Source organism: Leucopleurus acutus (assembly GCF_964270905.1).
Source record: "Leucopleurus acutus genome assembly, chromosome: 7".
NCBI lineage: Eukaryota > Metazoa > Chordata > Mammalia > Artiodactyla > Delphinidae > Leucopleurus > Leucopleurus acutus.
This window is the reverse complement of record NC_139150.1, coordinates 105854312-105870581: the sequence shown is the minus strand read 5'-3', so window position 1 is coordinate 105870581 and position 16270 is coordinate 105854312. Positions and strand designations below refer to the sequence as shown.

At 42.0% G+C, this 16270-nt stretch overlaps 1 pseudogene across 1 annotated transcript in view; it reads left to right on the top strand.

The window, feature by feature from the left end:
• Nucleotides 1-11105, top strand: part of LOC309963844 (ubiquitin domain-containing protein 2-like) — a 40591-nt pseudogene extending 29486 nt beyond the window's left edge. The window contains exon 2 of the transcript in view: nucleotides 10470-11105. The product of the transcript in view is annotated as a ubiquitin domain-containing protein 2-like (transcript). The remainder of the gene's footprint in view (nucleotides 1-10469) is intronic.
• The last annotated feature ends 5165 nt before the right edge of the window (nucleotides 11106-16270 follow it).

The following is a 16270-nucleotide window of genomic DNA, read 5'->3' as shown; positions in this document are numbered from 1 at the left end:
GCAGGAATGAAGGGAACCTCCCTTTTCTGGGGTGGGGGAGGAGCCTCCCTTTGCACTTCTGTATAGAGTGGGCTCATGGTTAAAGAAGGTGGCTGTCTGTGTTGAAACCATCAACCTGAAGTGTCTAAAGCTGACCTTTGCCCCAGGCCTCTTCCCTTTCCTTGGAGTGTTGGCTGGGGCTGACCCAGAAAGCCACAAATTCCACCTTGTCTTCCAACTTAATTTTTAACTCCAAATAGATGTTTTTGGCTCTAGGGTTTTTATTCTAGAGTTCTACCAAGAGATAAAGAGCTCTAAGAAAAAGGTACTGTAGGGGGTTTGAAGCAGGGATAATATAAGAAATGAAGTTTCTGGATTAGGCCAGCCCTTTTACAGGAAGAGGGATACTGACATGATATTCTTAAGCTCATGTTGTTTTCTTAGGGGTTATATTTCCGAAGTATCTAGGGGGGCTGGAGGCAGGAATTGCTCAAAAGAACAGAGGCTTTGTTTTGGATGACTTGGAGCAGACAATGTCCCTATTCAAGGGATCAAGGTGGGCTGGGCAGGGGTAATGGATGGAAGAAGAAAGGAATAGATCAAGTGTGAAAAGTCTGTGCCAAACAGCCTCATGAGCTTCCTTCCAGCTAATCTGACCCTTTTCAATGAGAAGGGTGAACTAAAGTGTTGCTTTGATGATCGTTCCACTTTTTTCCATGGGGGTGAACGTGGTGGGAGCCATATGGCCTCCATTCATTTGCAATCCTACAAGAGGAGGCTCTGGGCCAAACGTGAATAATGAGCTCCTCCCTTCCAGTCAGTCAACAAGCAAGCTCGTTAGGACAGCTGACTCAGAAGTGCCCTGTCACCCCCGGGAGCTGTACTGCGCCCACTAGGCTGGCTGGCAGGTGTCTGCCTACTTCACACATACCCACGTCACGGCACAGAGAGAGGAATTCGGGGACAAAGGGAAGGGGAAAATCTCAGGAAGTATTCAGAACTCACCATCCCCTGCTTATTTGTCCTTCGGTGATAAAGAGGATTTACTTGTTGCCTAAGGGATTCAAGAATCCATGATGGGGCTTCCCTGGTGGCGCAGTGGTTGAGAGTCCGCCTGCTCATGCAGGGGACACGGGTTCGTGCCCCGGTCCAGGAAGATCCCACATGCCACGGGGCGGCTGGGCCCGTGAGCCATGGCTGCTGAGCCTGCGCGTCCGGAGCCTGTGCTCCGCAACGGGAGAGGCCGCAGCAGTGAGAGGCCCGCGTATCGCAAAAAAAAAAAAAAAAAAAGCCATGATGCGGGGGAGTGTTTTTCAAAGTGTGGTCCTCAGGCCACAGGCATCGGAATCATATGTGCTTCTAGATTCAGATTCCTGGGCCCTACCTCAGACCTACTGTCTCTAAATCTCTGAGGGGCTACAGGCTGTTGGGTAGGGCCAGGTCTTGGTGAGAAAATGGCGGGCTCCAGGAGGGCTCGCACCAATGAGTACTCCCCAGAACTACCGTCCCCAGTGTCCTCGTCCCCTCAGTGAGCCACAGCCATCGCCACCCCCGCCTCCACACTAGACCCTCCAATACTAGCAGATCCTGCCATCTCCAACCTAGCTTTCTGGGCCAGCAAGAGCTTGCCACCTGTGCCCCAGCTGGGCCTGTGGCAGCATCCTCCCCAAAATAACATCATCAAGATGGAGACATGGGGCTTCCCTGGTGGCGCAGTGGTTGAGAGTCCGCCTGCCGATGCAGAGGACACGGGTTCGTGCCCCGGTCCGGGAAGATCCCACATGCCGCGGAGCAGCTGGGCCCGTGAGCCATGGCCGCTGAGCCTGCGCATCCGGAGCCTGTGCTCCGCAACGGGAGAGGCCGCAACAGCGAGAGGCCCGCGTACCGCAAAAAAAAAAAAAAAAAAAAAAGATGGAGACATGCCTCAATCCACTTCAGTCTCCCTCACAAGAAGATCAATTAGTATCCGTCCATAGACAAGACACCACTGAGAAAAATCCCAGAAAGTAGAGGTGACGCTGAAGCACCCCCCTGGACCACAGAGACTGAGAAGGACCACATTAGAAGTCAAGAGGAGTGGCTATTCTCTGACCACGTTGCCCCTCCCCCAGGGCGGCACAGCACTTCCTGAAGAGGGCCCCTCGCCTACAGTTTGCTCCAGTGGGAAAAAGAGAACCCAAAGTGGACACCCAGCTTTCCCAGTATCGCGGAACGCACTTCCAGGGAGGCGCATTCAGGTCTCCCCTCAAAGAGATCACTTGGGGAACCGGCTGGGCTCCACCATTGGAGACAGAGCGCCAGGCTAGCAGCAGCCAGCGCTCAGACCTCCACAGACCGCATTACTACTTGCCGTGCGCCGGTGCAGAGATCCCAGCCAGTGGCTCTGCTTGTGGTCCTGTCTGGCCAGGGAATACCGTTGTTTGGCAGTTCTGCCTGATTTGAGTCTCCAGTCAAGGGCCCCCACCAGCTCATTCTACCGCCTCACTTCAGCAGGAAAGCAAATACACAGCCTCAGTTCCTGCCCATCCGGGAAACCTGGCCAGAGAACCTGGGCAGCGGCAGAGCACATCCTATAGTGCTGGTTGGTCTGGGATCTGAACTGACATATTTCCAAAGAAGATATTCAAATGGCCAACAGGTACATGAAAAGATACTCAACATCACTAATCATCAGAGAAATGCAAATCAAGTGTCTCCTTCCATTATTTGATGCCCCCCATCTTCATATGTAGCCTCTAGATTCCTGGCTTTTTTTTTTTTTTTTTTTTTTTTTGCGGTACGCAGGCCTCTCACTGTTGTGGCCTCTCCCGCTGCGGAGCACAGGCTCGGGACGCGCAGGCTCAATCGCCATGGCTCACGGGCCCAGCCGCTCCGCGGCATATGGGATCTTCCCAGACCGGGGCACGAACCTGTGTCCCCTGTATCGGCAGGCGGACTCTCAACCACTGCGCCACCAGGGAAGCCCTAGATTCCTGGCTTTTAATAAAAGATATAACTCAGGAGCAGCCAGATGGAAGAGATGCACAGGGCAAAGTATGGGGAGACAGTGCAGAGTTTCCATGCTCCTCCAAGCACGCCACTCTGAAGCAGGAGATAGATGGGCCCCAGACTGAGCAGTTGGAGCCTGTCCCTTGTGGACAGATACTCCAAGATGAAGACAATAAGAGCGAGGAGGAGCTGAGCCCTGCCCAGATAAGAGATCAAGAGACCACGTATTTCTCATTCTCGAGGTCAAGGAGAACCTCCTGACTACACATGCGCAGAAAGGTTACTTGGGGGTCAAAAAGGGCGGGGGCGCCACCCCATAGTAGGTGATGTCAACCTACCCATAGGCCTCTGCACTAGAATCCATCTTGGCTCAGAGATGCACGTGCACACATGGGAGGACCCTGAGATGTACCAAATGTGGGCTCAGAGCCAGGCAAAGCAAGATGATTGGCCAGAGGAAACCCGGAAAAAATGCCCCATATAAGTGATTCAAGCTATCACGAGGGCGCGACTCTCTCTCTGAGCCCGCCCACGTGAGTCTGTTCACACATACTCTTTTTCCTCCTAATAACACTTGTTTCACTACTTTCCGTCTCTTTGTGGAATTTCATTTCTAAAAAGACGACAGGCCAGGGCCTTGTCACTGGCTACTGGCCCTCGTGGTCTGCTAGGATTCAGAGCTCTCACTGCCACGGCCTGACTTCAGTCTCTGGCAGGGGAATTTTGCTTCAAGCTGCCGCAGGCTGAGACCACCCAAGATCAACTCTCCCCAAATCTCTATGTGTTCACCAACCCAGAAGCTTCTACTTTAACCTCATTCTTGAGAGATAGTTTTGCTGGTTGATAATTCTTGGTTTACAGTTATTTTGCTCTCAGTAAATTAAGATATATTCCTGGCTTCTGACTTCCATTATTGCTATAGAGAAATCAGCTTTCAGTGTAATCGCCAGTCCTTTGAAATTGATCTTTCCCCTCTCCGGCTGCTTTAAGACTTTTTTCCCCTTTGGTATTCATCAGTTTTCCTATGAGATGTATAAGTGCTGTTAAAAAAGAAAAAAAAAAGTATTCATTTTAGGATTCGCTGGGCTCCATGGACCTAGTGATTATTGTCTTTCAACAATTCTAGAAATTTCCTAGCAATTAACACTTCAAATATTTCTTTGTTCCCATTATTCTTTCTGGAATGTTGATTAATCTCATTTCATATTTTCTATCTCTTTCTTCCTCTGTGCTGCCTTTAGGGTAATTTCTTCAAATTAATCTTGTATTATTTATTGCTGCATGACAAATTAGCCCAAAACCTAGCAGCTTAAAGCAACAAACATTTATTACTTCACACAGTTTCTGGGGGTCAGGAATCCAGGAGTGACTTAGTTGGGTGGTTTTCACTCAGGGTCTCTCACAAGGTAGCAGTCAAACTGCCCCTGGGGCTGTAATCAAATGAGAGCAGTTCTATTTGTAGTTTTTTAAGGAACCTCCATACTGTTCTCCATAGTGGCTGTATCAATTTACATTCCCACCAACACTACTGGGCATATACCCTGAGAAAACCATAATTCAAAAAGAGTCATGCACCAAAATGTTCATTGCAGCTCTATTTACAATAGCCAGGACACGGAAGCAACCTAAGGGCCCACGGACAGATGAATGGATAAAGAAGATGTGGCACATATACACAATGGAATATTACTCAGCCATAAAAAGAAACGAAACTGAGCTATTTGTAATGAGGTGGATAGACCTAGAGTCTGTCATACAGAGTGAAGTAAGTCAGAAAGAGAAAAACAAATACCGTATGCTAACACATATATATGGAATTTAAGAAAAAAAAAAAAAAAGGTCATGAAGTACCTAGGGGTAAGACAGGAATAAAGACACAGACCTACTAGAGCATGGACTTGAGGATATGGGGAGGGGGAAAGGTAAGCTGTGACAAAGTGAGAGAGTGGCATGGACATATATACACTACCAAACGTAAAATAGATAGCTAGTGGGAAGCAGCTGCAGAGCACAGGGAGATCAGCTCGGTGCTTTGTGACCACCTAGAGGGGTGGGATAAGGAGGGTGGAAGGGAGACGCAAGAGGGAAGAGATATGGGAACATATGTATACATATAACTGATTCACTTTGTTATAAAGCAGAAACTAACACACCATCGTAAAGCAATTATACTCCAATAAAGATGTTAAAAAAAGAAAAAACGAGGGCAGGACTAGGGCTGGCAAGCTGCGTCCGAGACAGCTCATTCAGGAGGCCTCTGTTCCTCCCCACAGGGGCCTCTCAGCAGGCTGCCTGAGTGTTCTCCTGACAGACCAGCTGGCTTCCCCAAGCCAGGGATCTAAGAGAGGGAAAGCAGCAGCAGGAAGGCACAGTGTCTTTTATGACCCAGTCCCCAAATCAGACACCTCCACTTCTGCTTTATTCAATTTGTTAGAAGCATATCACTAAGTCCGATCTATACTTAAGGAAAGGAGAATTAAACTCCACCTCTTGAAAGGAAGAATATCAAAGAATTCTGGACATTTAAAAATCACCACAGGGCTTCCCTAGCGGTCCAGTGGTTAAGACTCTGTGCTTCCAATGCAGGGGGCACGGGTTCCATCCCTGGGCAGGGAACTAAGATCCCGCATGCCACACGGCGCGGCTAAAAATAATAATTTTAAAAATAAAAAATAAAGTTAAAAAACATCACCACATATATTTCAGTTCAGTAGTCTTTCATCAGTTGTGCTTAATCTGTTGTTTCTAATTTTGATGATTAAATCATCCATATCTGGAAATTCAACTAGGTCTCTTTTTTCAAATCTGCCTAGTTTTCATAGTATTGTGTTATATACCCAATACCTTCTTTAATTTCTTTAAACATGTTAAATTGTTATTTTATATTGTGTGTTGACTCTAACATCTTAATCCTTTGGAGAATAGGCTGTCACTTGTGATGTCTTGTTCTTTTTTGTATGTTTTGCTAGTTTTGACTATGACCTGCTCCTTTCCCTTGGAAATTTCTCTGTGGAAATTCCTTGGCACCTAAATTAAAATTGCTTTCCTCTTCATTTGCTTCTGACAACTGCCTGAAGTAGCAAGCAATCCAGAACCCTTTGAGTTATATTCTTGGCTTAAGGTTCAGATCACACACAGTGTACATTTGGACCAAAAAATGTGCATGAGGGCCTTTACACATTCTCAGGGGGAAATTCCACCACACTCCTGCCAACCAATGCTAAATTTGAATTCAAATTTCTTTGATGTCCTGTTCTGGGTGACTTTCTTTTCTTCCTTCTCCTTTACATTGAAGGTATAACCCACTGAAGTCCCAGCTTTATGCAGAGATCTATTACATTCTCCAACTGATGTTGACCTTAGGGTTAATCTCTTATCCCCCAAATATGGTGCTGTCTCCAGGGCTCAGCAAAAAAACTCTTAGAGCAGAAGCTGGTATTGGTGCTGCTTTATCGCCAATGCTTCTTGCTTTCACTTTGTTCTTGACTTTTGTTGGTAAGATCATGGCAGTTCAGCAATACAAACACAAAGGTGATTTTTATATATAATCCAGCATTTTAACTGCTTACATTGGGAGGGTCATTGAAAGTACCGAATCTTCCAGCTGCTGGAAATGTAAGTTCCCCATTTTCTCTCCAATCCACTCCATGCTGGCCCCCCTCCCACTCTATTTAAGTTGTTCTTTTCAATAACCTCCACGTTGTCAAGTCAAATGATCTTCCTCAGTCATCATCTCCTTTATAAAACACTTCTCTCCTGGCTTCTCTAACAGGTTCCCTGGATATTTATCTCACCGGCTTCTCCTTCTCAGTCTCCTTTCCTGACCTTTTGTCTTCTACACAACTTCTCCTCTCTATCCAGTCTTCTCCAAGGTGATCTCATATAAAGTGATGGCTTTAAATCCTACCTATATCTTGATGATGCTCACATTTCTATCTCAGGCCAAAATCTCAACCTGAGCTCTAGACTTATATCCAACTGTTTACTTGGCATCTTCACTTGGATAACTAATAGTCACTTTAAACCTAACCTGTCCAAAACAGAGCTCTTGATTTTTTCCCGTCAGCATCTATTCTTCCTCCAGTTTTCTCCACCTTAGGAAGTGGCCCCTACTCCACCTCACTGCTATAGCCAAAGAACCAAGAGTTATCTTTCATCGTCCCCTTTTCCTCAACTATCACATCCAATGTTTAAGACATCCTGAATCTTCCTTTTTCTGTCCATCTCTACAACTACCATCTGAGTGCTAGTCATTATTATCTCTAACCTGTACTCATGCAATTGCTTTTTTATTGGTTTCCCTGTGTGCATTCTTGATTTTCATAATCCATCTTCATAGAGCTACCAGAATAATTTTTTAAAAAGGAAAATTAGGTCGTGTTAATCACTTAATTAAAATGCTTCAATGGCACTCTTTTGCACTTTGGACAAAATCCATATTCTTTACCAAGACCTTTAAGCCTCTCCCTCCAGGACAGTCTTAGTCTTGTAACACTTATTACTATCTGAAATTAATCTGTTAACGTCTTTACTTATTATTGTCTGCCTCCTCCCTTTAGATTCAAAATTTTGATTAGAGAACTAAAACAGAACTGCCTGTTTTGTTCCCTGCCATAACCTCAGCAATTAATAGGTGATTAATAAATTCCTATCGATTGGATCTTTCATACTCTATGAAAGTTCTCTGAACGCCCAGTCTTCTTGGCAGAAGTAACTTCTTCCACATCTGTGCTCAAATAACATTTTGAACACATCAGTATTACGGTCCTCATGTGTTGAAAAGCTTATCTCCTTACTAGCACGTGAACTTTACACGAGTATAAATCATGACATTTCCTTCTTTGTATTCCTAGGGTCTTACTCACTACCTGGTAAGGAGTAGGTAGACAAATGAGTGTTTACTGAATAAATGAATGAATGAATTCATGCTAGTGAATGGTCACAGAGACTTGAAAGATCATTTTCTAAAATTACTTTCATCAACAGACAAGAAAAACAATATGAATATAACCCTCGGCTCTGGAAAAACAACTAAAACTGTGACAGCTAAAACAAGTTTATAGTTAAATATGCCATGTCTCTGCCAAAGAACTCCTACCAATGGATAGGACAAAAGAGAGGAAGAAAAGGACTTCTGGATTAAAGGTGTAGTTTGTTCTCCTCTGAATTTGCTGACCAATTTTAGTGCTGCAGCAATGGCTCCAGAAACAAACCAATTTCTGGCAGCCACATGGCCCACATAATCTTTGGAATTTTTAGAAATGCTTATCATTAAGGGAATCTCTCCTTGCTTTGTGGTAAGGGTTCATTTGAAATCTACTATATTGATGGCTAAGGGCACAGGTATTACCCCGTCCTCAGGATTCTTACCAACTGTTCCCTTAAACTGGCTCAACCAAAGCCCAATCTGTTGCCAGAGAACAATGTCGCTTCGTCTGCCCTTGCAGCCACCAGGACTTGTGGGAAACCGGAAGCTTGCATATAGATATTAGTCATGGATCTAGTCCCCATATTCAGCAAACACTTTTCTATAAAATCCGGTGCCAAAAATTTTTTAAAATAAAACTGTATATGCTTCATTGACTCACTTCATGTGAAGCGTTTAAATGCTTCTATTGTATTTATTATTGTTCAGTAGCTCACGTAATATTATTTGAAGTTGATGAAGACCTTCCATTAGCCCCTTAGGGCCTTTAGTTTTGCGCTCAGAGATAGTGAAAAGGGCTCAACATAATTTTTCGGCAGCAAAATAGAAGATAGTGACTAATCAGTACCTTAGCAAAAACTTTTTGTTATTTTCAAAATACTTTAGAGTGCCTGCTTTTTTTTTTTTTTTTTCGGTACGCGGGCCTCTCACTGTTGTGGCCTCTCCTGTTGCGGAGCACAGGCTCCGGACGCGCAGGCTCAGCGGCCATGGCTCACGGGCCCAGCCGCTCCGCGGCATGTGGGATCTTCCCGGACCGGGGCACGAACCCGTGTCCCCTGCATCGGCAGGCGGACTCTCAACCACTAAGCCACCAGGGAAACCCACCTGCTCAGTTTTGTGTTGATTTCTTTTTTTAAATAAATAGATTTGTATATAACCCTCTTTTGTGAATGCATGTGGTGCTCTGGAGTACCCAGAGACCAGGTGGTAAAGCTATGTTCCTTACCTTTTTAATTCTTGGCACACTTGAAAATCTCGACATTCTCCCAAGGCTCCTCTCATGTTCTGCTCCTTATCTCCTTCTGACAAATGGGTGGGTACGCTGGTGGGGGTGTGGGGCTGATAAAAACATATGCTTGATTAGCAGAGAAAAATGAAGAGCAGTGTTTAAAAGAGGAGGAGGAAAGTAGGCTGGAAGAGAGGATAAAAGGAAAAATGGGAATAAAAAGAAAACTGGAAAATAATGGTGAAAAAAAATGAAGAATAAAATTGGAAGAAGGCCACCAGGGACTGATTGCTCTTATGAAATAATCTCAGTACCTCCAACCTATCCCAGCCACCTCAGCAGTCTGTTCCATGGCAACTGGCCAACTCCCTGAAACGTTTCTGGTCCCTAATGGACTCCTTGGGCCATTTTCCATTACTCACTTGTTCATTGCTTACACTTTGCAGATGTGCAAGTGTGAGGCTGAATATATTAGTCTTCTATTGCTGCTCTAACAAATTACCCTAAATTTAGGGGCTTAAGCAATACAAACTTATTAGCTTCTGTAAGTCTGACATGGATCTCACAGGGCTAAAATGAAGATGTCAGCAGTTCCTTTAGGAAGACTTTTGGGGAGCGTTAATTTCCTTGATCATTTTGGTTGTTGGCAGACTTCAAAATGACATGGAAGGCCTTACAGAGTAGTAAGCTTCATTCAAGCCGAGGCTTATAAAAGATGGTTCTGAAGGATTTTTGTACTGGGTTGGAAGTTGGACCTTATGATTTCTAAGGTCCCCTCCAACTAAACACTGTACAATCTAGGCAAAAAAACCTCTAATAGCAGTTTAAATCCTGATCTGCTGTCCTGTGTGTGAAAAAAAAAAAAAATCAACTGATTTGCTTATGTGGGTAGGATTTTCTATTGGGAAATTGATACTTTAATGTATTCATTTTTTCCCCTATTATGTGCCTAGTGGCGGTATATATTGAGATATAATAATGAACAGAGATGGGACTCATCTATATCAACAAGTGTGAAAGAGCTATAATACAGAATGGTGTGTTTATATATTTCTATATTCTAGATTAGTGTGGATCCTGTTATTATGAATGAAAAAATTAGTAATTAGAAGAACATAAAATATGACACCTAATTTAAAAACAGCAGCTTAGGGGCGGGGACCGATGGGGCCTGGCGGACAGGCTGCAACGGGGCTGGACTCGCCTGGACACCGGTGTGCTGGGCTGCGAGGGGGTGAAGCGGGAGTTGCGACCCGCCCGGGATGGGCCAGCCCTGGTCTGGCGGGGCCGAGCCAGAGGCGAGGGCGGCAGGGGGGCCAGGCCTGCCGGGCGGGCGGCCCTGGGACTGAGTTGCTTTAGGTGGTGAGCAGCCTTTGAAAAAGGAGAAACCCAAATGGAAAAGCGATTATCCCATGACAGATGGACAACTGCTCAGCAAGAGAGATGAATTTTGAGATACTGCATCAGCTTTTGAAGGCTGTAAAGAGATTTGGGATGCCTTGAAGGCTGCAGCACATGCTTTTGAAAGCAACGATCATGACCTGGCACAGGCAATCACTGATGGTGCGAACATAACGTTACCACATGGTGCGCTTACAGAGGGCTATGATGACCTGGGGAATCGGCATCAGCTTCCGGTCTATTGCGTGGCACCACCAATCAACATGATAGAGGTAAAGAGCAACATAGAGACTCTGGATATTCCTGAGCCAGCACCCAATTCTGGGTATGAATCTCAGCTCCGTCTGCGCCATTCCACGAGCAAGGACTCAACCCTGTGGTCCACGGCACAGACACACTGTACCACATGAAGAGGTGGCTACATGCAAGCAGAAGGAGTGGAACTGGGCAGTCAGCGCTAGTTCTTTTCTGGCAGATCTCTCACTGACAAAAATGAAGCTGGAAGACATGAAGATCGTAAAGGCCTATGTTGTACAGGTTATAATGAGCCAACCTTTGCAAAACCCAACACCAGTTGAGAACTGAACTGGTCCTGCTGGCTGTCCCCAGATTCCTCCTGTTCCTTTTTACCGTTATCATTCCCTACTCTACGGTGTGAAATTTATTTTCACTGCTCTGAATTCCATATGAATGGATTTAGGAGGAATTACCAGTGAAAAATTCCATCTGTGATGGAGACCAACAAAAATAATTAATAAAACATAAAGAGCCAGCCGTTGAGACTCATGTAATTACAGTTTCTAATTCGAGAGGCAGTTAAGAAATAGATAACCATTTATTTTAAAATACCCAACAACTATGTAATGGCTGTAAATGATTTGGACTGTAAATAGAACACTGCATTCATGAAGAACCAAGCACCTGTAAATACAGAATTCTTAAAAAATAAATCACATTTCTGGAAATCATCAATAACACTTATAAAACTTGAGCTTTTCAAAATGGAAACTGAAAGGAGCAGTACTTGAGGTTCACTTCTTTTCTGGTCTTAATTCCTTGCTCAATTAATATTTAGCCATAAAGGAGTAGAGACCAGCAAATTGTGTTTCAGTATTGCTTTCCCTATCCCCGTATGTTGAGCTCCTTATTTACATTCACACTAAATTTTGGTGCCTTCCAGCACGTTGGTGGCAGGCACCTTTCTGGAACACTAGGCAATAATTGAGTCAGTGCATTCAGATCTCTTTCAACTGATACTTGGTTGAAAAGTCTATTTTCCTCTTGCTGCATAGGTATTTTGAAATGCCTATATAATGAAGCTGTTTCATATCCAGGCTTAGAAGGTCACTACTATGTAATACCTTCACTGATCTACCTACTCTGTGTAGAACTTTTCAGAGCTAACTGTACCCCCAAATGCGTGGATACTAGGCCAGGGAATGCACAGAATCAAGTATGGCTGTTCCCACTGTAGGATAATAAAGTAATTATCTCTTCTCCCCCAATTTGCAGGAAGGAAAAGCCATTCTATCTGTGCCTGGGAGAATTGTGGCTACCTTCAATCTTTTAGGAAAAATTTCAACTTATAATTTGCTAGTGTGAAAGATTTACTGACCTCATTTAAACATCGGCAGTGAGACCAAATGATGATACGTTGCTTTAAACTTTAGTGCTTTCCATAGTTCACTGTTACCTATAGTTGTGATGGATGAGAATTTTCCTCTCTCATCTTTCTTAGCAAAGAGGCAAATTAAGAAGCATCTGCAGATTTTATCAGAGGACTGAAAAATTTGGTGAGATAACCTGACTCTTCTGTACTAGGACTGGAACAAAGCTGCCAAGGATTATTTTTAATTTGGAGCCTTTTCAAAGCTGGTTCCATAAGTGAGAAGGGGGCTACCACATGACCTCTGAACCCCTGAGAATCCATGAGATGGAAAAGTAGAGGCAAGAAGGCATTTACGTTGTTCTCAAATGAGAAATAATCAAACCTCCACACCTACTTTGGATGTGAAGCACCATTATTAATTTTGATGGCAAAATGCAACTGCTATTTAGTTTAAATGTAATGTTTAAAATAGTATTACATTTCGTAGAGCCTGATTACACATATCTATAATTGTAACGTATCACGTTTCTGAGAGCTTTAACTACTTCTCTTTTTTATGCGATCATTTTAAAGACTGTGGCTACATTTAATTTAGGTTTACTGACAATTGAATCTAAATTCAAGAGGCGACAGCAGCATTAATTCCAAAGGAGTATTTTTATACATGGAGGTGGAGGTATGCGAGGGTATTTCAATATAATGCCCCGTCATCAAAATGTTTCCTTATTGTGTGCCACACTGAACAGCAACATCTCTCAAAGGTGTCAACTGGAGGAAAAATAGTGTTCAAATCTATTTTTCTTAAGTAAATTTGGTGATATAATAAAAAAAATAAAAATAGCAGTGTAATATGTTAAATAGAGTCTAGAAGATGAGGTAGAAAACTATACTCAGTCAGGTACTAATGACAAAATACAGAACAAATCATTTAATTTTATTACAAATTTCCAATTTATAACCAAAATATACAACCACTACATTTAAAATCAGTTTATACACTCACAGTTAAAGTGCTAAGTAAAAACATTTACAAAAACTGACATCAGTCTACTGTAAACAAAATAAATCTACAAGAGCAGAGTGCAAAGCACACCCAGCTAATGTGAAAGTACATTTCATGCTCTAATCAAGCACACTTGTCCTATACAGAGCTCAACAGTAACTTCTCCACTCATCTGGAAATGAATGAACGATTTTAAATACATAAAAAAGAAACATGAAGAACTAATGCCACAAAATACAAGTCTTTATGAGCATAAAGTTTCTAACTAGATGTTTATATGATAAAGCAAGATTAAAATTTTAGAATCAATTTTAGAATCACCTCATCAACTTAATTCAGATTAGAGTTTGAAAACAAAATTGCTAAGTGCCACCTGTTTAAGAATAATAGTTTTTGAAAATAATGAAAAAAATATCCTTTCTACCTTTGTATCTCTTGAAAAAAAGAGAAGGTGGTGGTCATTGTTGATAACAGTAAAATGAGGCAAGACTTTTTAAAAACAAGAATGGACAGTGTCCATCTGTAAATTTAATATCAAGGAGCAGAGCTGGAACGCAGGCCTACCTGAAGGAAGGGCAGACAGAGCCTGAAACACAGCCTTAGAAGAGCGTGGGTGAAGGATATCTAGGATGTTCTAGACAAAGCCTTTGAACTGAAAAACGTGAGATCAGTAAGGCCCCGACTTCATATGACGCATAAAAAAGAAATGACTAGCTCCTTTCTTCAAGGTCACTGAAAATATACAGCACTTTTAGTCATCACATGGGTTCAGGGCAAGAGGAGCAGATTCCCAAGTTAGGTCATTTAAATGATATCCCTTGTCTCAAAATAGTTCCACCAACACTAAATTATTTCCACTTTTAAAGCTTAATATTCTACTAACTGATAGTAATCTGTGCTAACAACAATGTATTTGTTGTTAGTGAAAGGTGAAAGGGCTATAGTCACTAACACTTTATTCCAAACCAAGACCCCTAGATTAATACTGGAGTGCACTAGGTCAGCTCTTGTTGGCTATCTGTTACCCTTATTACTTACAAAAATATTATTTATATGAGGAGATGTAGTATGACTTTGGAACAACGCAATCTGCAACCTTTTAGAACATAGCTCTATTTAAAATTGGGGATTTCCTGTGTAGGAGCTTCTTAATTTTATATGCTTTTTTATACTCATATTTTAATTCTTACAACCTGAAACATATGCATAAAGAAAATCTTTAAATGGCACTTTAAGGCAAATTTGTTGACTACATAACATAACAGTATTCATTATTTTAGAACGCCTATCAAGAAGACACAATTCTGTAGCTGGCAAAATTTGAGTCCATATTAGATATTGGGTGGGGAGGGGAGTTATTTTGCCTCTAAATGATATTTAGATGTATGACAATGTTTCAATAATGAAAGCTTAAAAACTACACACAGATTTAATGAAAGGCGTATGTAACTTACGTATTCCCGAAAGATATTTGCTTCAATTACCGAAGTCATTGTTTTTTGGGTTTTTTTTTTTTTTGTTATTTTGCGGTACGTGGGCCTCTCACTGTTGTGGCCTCTCCCGTTGCGGAGCACAGGCTCCGGACGCGCAGGCTCAGCGGCCATGGCTCACGGGCCCAGCCGCTCCGCGGCATGTGGGATCTTCCCGGACCGGGGCACGAACCTGTGTCCCCTGCATCGTCAGGCGGACTCTCAACCACCGCGCCACCAGGGAAGCCCACCGAAGTCATTTTGATTAAACACCTTTGAAAACTGGGCAATTTAAAAGCAAAACAAAGCAGAATTTTCTTGATAGACCTACGGTTATCTGTAGTTTGAGTCTCTTTCATAAAGCCTGGCAGGTTGATTAAAAGAGTTGAAATGGGAAGTCTTTACATCTGTTCTAAAGGATCTTTGTTTGGTTGTTTGTTGAATATATATTATGAAATTGTTAACATTTGGTCAACAAAACCAGCAACTTCACATAGCTCAGAATAATATTATCCAACTATGACCACATGATATGAATCTCCTTGGGCTGATTCTCAGAAAGAACAGTCCATCTATGGAAGAGTTTTCTGCTGAGATGACTGTGATAACCTAACCTATACAATACTGTACAACATTAAGAAAATAAGACAAAGCAAAAAAAAGTCTCAAAAAAAAAAGCTCACATTAAATAAATGTGAGCTTCAGGTATCGTATATTACAGAAAGCGAAATAACTATTAACTATAATAAATTGTAGACGTATATACTCACATAAATAATATCCCCAATTCATTAACAGATTAAAATATAGCAAAGTTGGTATTTTCCTAATTTAAAAAGTTTAAATTAGAAGAAAGTTTCCATAGCTCTTTCAAATAAAAATAAGACAATTTAATAGCTTTTGCATGTCAAATGAACTTTTCTTTTTGGGACTGGGAGTAAGGGACTGTGGTGTTGCTGTCTTTATCATGCCAAAGTAAATTTCTAAACTGCATCACTCCTTCACATATACAATACGTTTAAACTGCAATGAAAAAATAAAACTCTTGTAAACAGAATTTGGCATTTCTGAAAATAAAAGCAGAAAAGTTGTTTGAAGTTGGTATTAAAGATCTGTGAAATGGGATAATTTTAGAGAAATTAACTTTTTAAAAAGATGAATAAAAAAAGATGAATGATAAAGAACTCAGATTTACTATGATAATTCACAAGCTAAGGTAAAAATAGCACCTGATGACAAGAATTTCCAGACTAATATTTTCAAATTAGAGTCCTTTTCATGATTAAAAAAATAATTTCAAGTTCACATATAAAAAAACATAATATTTTCAAGTACACAAACACCTCAGCTCAGTGTAAAGCACTACTGTGTTGATCTTGTCTCAGAAATATAGAATTATTTCATATTAAATCTTCCTGCCAACAAGAGTAGTTCAAAGAAAAATTATCTGAGGCAGGACTAAGGGAGGGAGAAAAGGAAGACATAAACTTCCTTTTCAAAACTGGGGGAGGGGATAAGTAGGTAGAAAAATAGAAGAATAGTGGATGGATAAATATAAATTAAATCACCCTAGGATTATCTGTTTTATCTTATAGAATATCCCATTATCAAAACCCAGAAAATACTCAATGAAATGTTTAGACCTCAGACTCAAGCTTAACAAATGTAA